The sequence below is a fragment of the Mustelus asterias genome, chromosome 2, assembly GCF_964213995.1.
Source record: "Mustelus asterias chromosome 2, sMusAst1.hap1.1, whole genome shotgun sequence".
NCBI classification, from domain to species: domain Eukaryota; kingdom Metazoa; phylum Chordata; class Chondrichthyes; order Carcharhiniformes; family Triakidae; genus Mustelus; species Mustelus asterias.
The window spans coordinates 147,663,258-147,671,051 of record NC_135802.1 but is presented as its reverse complement, the minus strand read 5'-3'; the positions used below and the strand labels follow the sequence as shown (position 1 = coordinate 147,671,051).

General features: G+C 45.1%; 2 non-coding genes across 2 annotated transcripts; both read right to left on the bottom strand.

Moving 5' to 3' along the window:
• Positions 1 to 642: 642 nt before the first annotated feature.
• Positions 643 to 832, bottom strand: LOC144482213 (U2 spliceosomal RNA). The gene has a single exon (XR_013495908.1). It is a non-coding gene; the product is annotated as a U2 spliceosomal RNA (small nuclear RNA).
• A 6,469-nt stretch (positions 833 to 7,301) lies between these two features.
• trnag-gcc (transfer RNA glycine (anticodon GCC)) lies at positions 7,302 to 7,372 on the bottom strand. Its single transcript has one exon. It is a non-coding gene; the product is annotated as a tRNA-Gly (tRNA).
• Positions 7,373 to 7,794: the final 422 nt, after the last annotated feature.

The following is a 7,794-nucleotide window of genomic DNA, read 5'->3' as shown; positions in this document are numbered from 1 at the left end:
ACAAACAGGGCATATAAAGACACAAACTCAATTTACAGAATAATGGTTGGAATGCGAATACTTACAGCTAATCAAATCTTAAAGGTACAAACAATGTGAGTGGAGAGAGCACTAAGACAGGTCAAAGAGATGTGTATTGTCTCCAGACAGGACAGCCAGTGAAATTCTGCAAGTCCAGGCAAGCTGTGGGGTACAGATAGTGTGACATGAATCCAATATCCCGGTTGAGGCCGTCCTCATGTGTGCGGAACTCCACTCTCCACTCACATTGTTTGTACCTTTAATTCTTGATTAGCTGTAAGTATTCGCATTCCAACCATTATTCTGTAAATTGAGTTTGTGTCTTTATATGCCCTGTTTGTGAACAGAATTGCCACTCACCTGACGAAGGGGCAGCGCTCCAAAAGCTTATGGCTTTTGCTACCAAATAAACCTGTTGGACTTTAACCTGGTGTTGTGAGACTTCTTACTGTGTTTACCCCAGTCCAACGCCGGCATCTCCACATCAGTTCAAAGCCAACAGGAATTTTTTTTTTTGTTTATATATCCAATTCAATCCAATCAAGAGTCTCAACAAGTGAGACATTCCCGATCCAAGCTGACAAGACAGGGCTCTCACCTCCTGTCTTGGGCTTGATCTACATGATCCAAGCTGATTGGAGTAGGCATTGCACCTTCTCCAAGGCTTGATCTCATTTGCATCTGAGCCAAAAGGCCGAGATACCGCTTTTAAAAATTGCTTCAAATAAAGCCACAATGTAACCTAATGACTTCAACCAAGTACAGCATGTCGATCCTACACTTGATCTTAGCCAAAAGGCCGAGAAGCGATCTAAGAAAAATTACCACAGTCAAAAATGGGAAAGAAGAAGAATGGATAAAATGTAGGCAAACTCATTTCGAGGCAGAGACCACAACTTCTGTACCTGATGATAAATATTGTCAGACATTTTTCCCTGGAACCTGTTTTGGTTGGCTTACCATCAGCACGTTTGTGATTGGAGGTTGGAGGCAATTCTCACTTACCTGTCAGAATTGCTGGACAGTTGCCCTCTGCGGCCACTTCTACAATTGATTCGCTCAATGGTAAGTTGCCAGGAAACTGGGAAAACACGAAAGGTTATACTTGCGTAAATATAGAGAGATGCAGTCACCATGAATCAACTCAGATACAGATGCACTCACTGTAGCATTACTGCCCACGGTAATAGGATATACAGTCTATCCATCTCCAATAACAGTCAACACAGTCAGGATAATAGCCACAATAAGAAGCAACAGCTACTGCAATATTCACAGTAAGAGGATTTTTGTTCAAGAATATGAAAAAATAAGATTTATAAAATAAATTTATTCTTGAATGCAAAAGCTACTTATTTGACAGCTCAGCTACTTTCTAACTGCTGATCTTGTTGCTTTCCTTCTTTGTATTATCAAGCTTGACGTCTGTGTAGGTTCATTAAGGTTCTCGTGTATAATATCCTTTTGATATGCATTGATGATCATACAGATCTTATTACTGCCTTTTAAGCGTGGCTGATTCTCACATAGACGGTTTCCACATTCTCAGGGGGTTTGGGGTAATGATGGCCAAAATAGATTAATTGTTTCTTCCAGTAACTAGGAAGAATGCAGGAAACAGACTCATTCAAAATAGAAAAATGGTCACAGAACGGCCAAGCAGACATAACGGGTCCATCAGTATTTCAGACATCCCATCCCTTTTGATCTCCCCGCTTCACGTCCCATGAGGTGTCCATCCTCCCTCCAGGATTCCAACTTCACCACCCATATCTCTCTGTTTCACACACTTTAACTATACCCCTAAACTCCCAGCACCAGGCCCTCCAATCCCCCACCTCCCTCCTTTCCAGGCCTTTGAAACCCCCACCCTCCCCAACACTGGCATTTTAGGATTGCCAATCCCCCCAACCCACATGAGATCATGTGCCAACTCCACTGATTGACCCTCCCACCCACTTCCCCATCTTGGACGATGCCCCTTCTCCCCCACCTCGAAAATCAGTCCACCTCAACCCCAGGATTGGCACCCCTACCTGGGGGTGCAGAACTTCTGCAATCTCCTCTGATCTGCTCCCTGCTTGACTGGAAGCCAAGACTGGCAATATGGCTGGTCTCTGGGTGTGGGCCCTGTTGATGACATTGCACCCAACTCTACCAACTCCTGCTCCCGACTGGTCAGGTAAGTTAAAATCCAGCCTATAGTGCGACTGCAACTCATGTGCGGGTTTGTCTGAGTTGCGTAACCCTGACAGTGAATCAGAGCTCAATGGTTCTGGGTTTAGTGTGTACAATCTGAGTGCATGCTATATTGTCAGAGCTGATGTCTATCAAAGAACAGCAGGGAGTTCTCCCAGTGTCCTGGACTAACATCTGTCTTTGAACCATCATCATCAATTCAGATTATCTAGCTATTTATCTCATTACTAATCATGGGATCTTGCTGCGTGCAAATTGGTCTTTGCATTTACCCACATCACAACGGGAATTAAATGCTGCAGTAGCTACAGAGCACTTAGGGATGTTCTGAAATCATTAAAGGTAGCATAATGGCTTCACCTCTTCCCATCTCTGTCACCTCCTACAGAACTAGAAGCCTTCATAGAATCCCTACAGTGCAGAAAGAGGCCATTCAACCCATCAAGCCTGCACTGACAACAATCCCACACAGGCCCTATCCCCGTAACCCCACATATTTACCCTGCTAATCTCCTGACACTAAGGGGCAGTTTAGCATGGCCAATCAACCTAACCTGCACATCTTTGGACTGTAGGAGGAAACCGGAACACCCAGAGGAATCCCACGTTGATATGGGTAAGACCTCTCCCCTCCTCTAACTCTGGCCTCTTGTGCATCCCCAATTTTAACCGTTCCACCATTGGTGGCTGTGCTTTCAACTTTCTGGGCTCCAAGATCTGGAATTCCCTCCATAAAGCTCTCTGTGTCTCTCTCACTCGCTTTCCTCCTTCAAGGTGGTCCTTGAAGCTTACCTCTTTGACCAAGGCTTTGCTCACTTATTCTGACAACTCCTTCTGTGCCTCATGCCTCAGCATTAATCGCTTTGGGATGCTTTGCTTCGTTTAAGGTGCTGTATATATTCAAGATGTTGTTATATAAATGTAAGTCCTTCCATCCACCTCTACATATCCACCGTGCCTGGTAGCAACTAGATTTTTGGAGAGGTCAGATCATTTTCACTGGACACGAAAAGCCTCCAAACAACATTCTAATGCCATGCAAGAACCCAATTGTTGTATCTCTTTGCAAGAAAGATCTTACCTCTTTCAGAAGACAACTATTTGCACTTACCTCCAATCTCACTGTCCTTATTGCTTCCCCTCAATAAACTCTGCAGGAAATGCATGTGAGGCAAAGGCTGACTGTGCAGTTATACCCTGCAATGTCAGAAGTGGGGATGATCACCGATGATTGCACAAAGTTCAGCACCATTCGCGACTGCTCAGATACTGAAGCAGTCTATGTTCAACCGCAACAAGATCTGGACAATATCCAGACTTGGGCTGACAAGTGGCAAGTAACATTCGCGCCTCACTAAGGCTAGGCAATGACTATCACCAATAAGAGACACTCTACCCACCACCCCGTGACATTCAATGGTGTTGCCATCACTGAATCCCCCACTGTCAACATCCTCGGGGTTACCATTGACCAGAAGCTCACTGGCCACATAAACACAGTGGCTACAAGAATAGTTCAGAGGCCAGGAATACTGCGGCGAGTAACCCACCTCCTGACTCCCCAAAGCCTATCCGCCATCTACAAAGCACAAGTCAGGAGTGTGATGGAATACTCCCCACTTGCCTGGATGGGTGCAGCTCCACTCAAGAAGCTTGACACCATCCAAGACAAAGCAGCCCGCTTGATTGACATCACATCTACAAACATTCAATCGCTCCACCACCGGCGCTCAGTAGCAGCAGTGTGTACTATCTACAAGATGCACTGCAGCAATTCACCAAAGATCCTGAGACAGAATCTTCCAAACCCACAACCACTTCCATCTAGTAGGTTAAGGGCAGCAAATACATGGTAACACCACCACCTGTAAGTTCCCCTCCCAGCCACTCACCATCCTGACTTGGAAATATATCGCCATTCCTTCACAGTCGCTGGGCCAAAATCCTGGAATTCCTTCCCTAACGGCATTGTGGGTCAACCAACAGAACATGGACTGCAGCGATTCAAAAACCACCACCTTCTCAAGGGCAACTAGAGATGGGCAGTAAATGCTGGCCAGCCAGCGATGCCCATGTCCCACGAATGAATGAAAAAAAAACCCTCCAATGTCAGATAGTCTGCCAAACACTCTGTCTGGGCTCACACATGAAGAAATAGCTGTATATCAGAGGCAAAGGAGGTCTTTCAGTTCTCATAGAATTATAGAATCCCTACAGAAGAGGCCATTTAGCCCACTAAGTCTGCACCAACTCTCTGCTGGAGTACCTTACCCAGGCATTCTCCCTATTCCCCGTAACCCCACGCATTTCCCATGGCTAATCCATCTGACCTACACATCTCGGGACACCAAGGGGCAAGTTAGCATGGCCAATCCACCTAACCATAGGAACCAGAGCTCATCAAAACTGACTTTAAGGGGGAGCGGGGGGGAGAGAGAAAGAAAAAGAGAAAGAAAATAGGTCAAAGAAAAAGAGGGAGAGAAAGAAGAGAAAGGGATAGAGGAAGAAAAGAAAAAGAAACTTGAATTTACATAGCACCTGTCACAATCATGGGACGTCCCAAAGCACTTCGCAGCAAATGAACTGCTTTGGGATTGAAATATAGGAAAAGTGCAAAGCAAGAATCCACAAACAGCAACTAAATAATGACAAGATAATGTTTCTAAGGTGTTGAGGGACAAATATTGGACAGACTGCCTGTGGAAAACTCCCACACTGCAAAGGAGTGCTGAAGGATCTTTTACCTCCACTCAAGAGGTCAAGCAGTCACTTTGTTTGAGAGATAGCACCTCCAGCAGTGAAGGATTTCCTCAATACTGCATTAAATTATCTGCTCAAATCTCCGGAATGGCAAGCTGAACCCTGCTGACTCAGCAGTGATAATTGAGCCGAGGCTGATACCATATATATATAAATATACATAAATATGCTTTAACAAAATAAAGCTCCTGAATTTCAAATAATGCTGGTCTGGACAATGAATGGAAATCAAGTAACTTGCAGCTTGCAGTGGTATTTCAAGACTTCCTGGAGTTTTTATAAGGTTTGAGGATTTTATCTAAGGTAATGTGTCAAATTACTAGGATGTGGAGATGCTGGCGTTGGACTGCAGTGGGCACAGTAAGTAGTCTCACAACACCAGGTTAAAGTCCAACAGGTCTACCTGGAATCACGAGCTTTCGGAACGCTGTCCCTTCATCAGGTGACGAGAGGCGATTATCCACTCACCTGATGAAGGAGCAGCACTCCGAAAGCTCGTGATTCCAAATAAACCTGTTGGACTTTAACCTGGTGTTAAATTACTAGGATAAATTGGTCCACTTTCCGTCTTGTTTGTACTTGCCAGTTCAGGTTGGCAGAGGCTGTGAAGGCACTTGCGGTGTTTCAGGGCTGTTCTATATCCATTCCATCAAGTCCACTGTCCTTCAGACTGCTCACCATCCTCAGCCCAAACCCCAGCTTCAAACTCTACAGACTATCCCTCAGCAGGTAACATTGACCTTTGCAGCCTCATTGCTTCTGCCACACAAGCTCTGCCACACACTGGGGTCGCCTCCAGCCCTGACTTTTCCAGTATCCTTTTCGGTGGAGTCTGAAACATTTACGTTACACAAACTCCACCTCATCCAAACCTCCTGTGAACACACACGCTGCCCCCATGTTAAATTTCACTCATTCAACACCTTTCAATTATCTAATCCCAATGGTTGTTGTGTGGTCGGGATCAAGATGGATGTTCTATTCTGCGAAAGTATGCTGCTCGTGTCTAAATGTGGTAGCGTGGCCCTTTAACGGTGGGCGTTTCTCGATGGCCACATGACCGGTGAGGACCCTATGGACCGTCCCGGCAGACAGATGAGCCAATCAGCAGGAGAATTTCTCTCTATTAACTCTCTATTGTTACTCTCTATTATTCTCTATGAACAGTATGCTTTGCCTGTATAGCGCGCAAGAAACAATACTTTTCACTGTACGTTAATACATGTGACAATAATAAATCAAATCAAATCAAATCAAATTTCCTGCTGCCGTCAGACTTTTGAATGGACCTACCTCGCATTAAGTTGCTCTTTCTCTACACCCTAGCTATGACTGTAACACTACATTCTGCACACACTCATTTCCTTTTCTATGAACAGTATGCTCTATCTTTATAGCGCGCAAGAAACAATACTTTTCACTGTATGCAAATACATGTGACAATAATAAATCAAATCAAATCAAGAGAGCACACACTGCAGGTCGAGGGAGTCAAGAAAAGCAGCTGCATTTATAATCAAGTCTTACCTTGTTGTACATGCATTCTGTTGGCAGTAAAGCCTTTATTGGTAAAGCTGCATTAAGTCACCCTCGATCTATTGCACAATAGTTTCTCAAAACCATTACTCTCTACAAACGGATGGGGAACTCAGTGCTGAATTGTGAAGTATCTGCACATTCCTGAGTCCGGATCTAAGAAATCTTGTGGAGGACAGATCCAGCCAGAAGTCACACTAATACAGGTAAGGTATGCATAAATATTTATTTTGTTCTGAGCATTTGAAGTTGATGACAGCTCTATTAATATGTGAATAATTATTTAAGCATCTTCAGTAACTGGTTATGAACTATTTGGCATGTATCAAATGCATTTAATCTTATTCATAGAACCCCAACAGTGCAGAAGGAGGCCACTCAGCCCATCGAGTCTGCACCAACAACAATCCCACCCAGGCCCTATCCCCGCAACCCCACACATTCACCCAACTAATCCCTCTAATTTATGCATCCCAGGACACCAAGGGTCAATTTAGCATAACTAATCAACCTACTCTGCACATCTTTAGACTGTGGGAGGAAACCCACGCAGACACGGGGAGAATGGGCAAACACAGACAGTGACCCAAGCCGGGAATCGAGCTCAAGTCCCTGGAGCTGTGAGGCAGCAGTGCTAACCACTGTGCCCTTTGAATTCAAATTGCACCATCTGCCATGGTGTGATTCGAACCCGGGGGGGTCCCCAGAACATTAGCTGAGTTTCTGGATTAATAGTCAAGCGATAATACCACCAGGCCATCGCCTTCCCTCAAAAGAAGGGGCTTTGCATTGGCCGGGAATCGAACCCAGCCCTCCCGTGTGGCAGGCAAGAATTCTACCACTGAACCACCAATGCTGCTCTTGCTACATCACTCCCTGATGCGCGTTATCACACACGAGGCTTGAGATGCTCAGGAAATAAAGGCTTTTATTTACTGTTACAACGAAGCTACCATGTATAGTACACGATCCCAGACTGAGGGGTTCCAGACAGAGCAGTGACCTTTATACCTCTCCCAGGAGGCGGAGCCCGACTGGGATGTACCATAATAACTATAATACAGGTGTAACAGCCCAACCCTAACCCCAACAGCAACAAGTAGAACAACCCATCCCGAACCCCAACAGCAACATATATACATACTCGTAGTACTGGCCAGACCCTGGCTCAGTACGATCTAGTGGGAACCAACAATGGTTCACCACACTCCCTCATGCTCTTTCTTTTTTCACAAAAGTCATAGAGTCATTATTTGTGCAAATGCCCCAATTTCAATC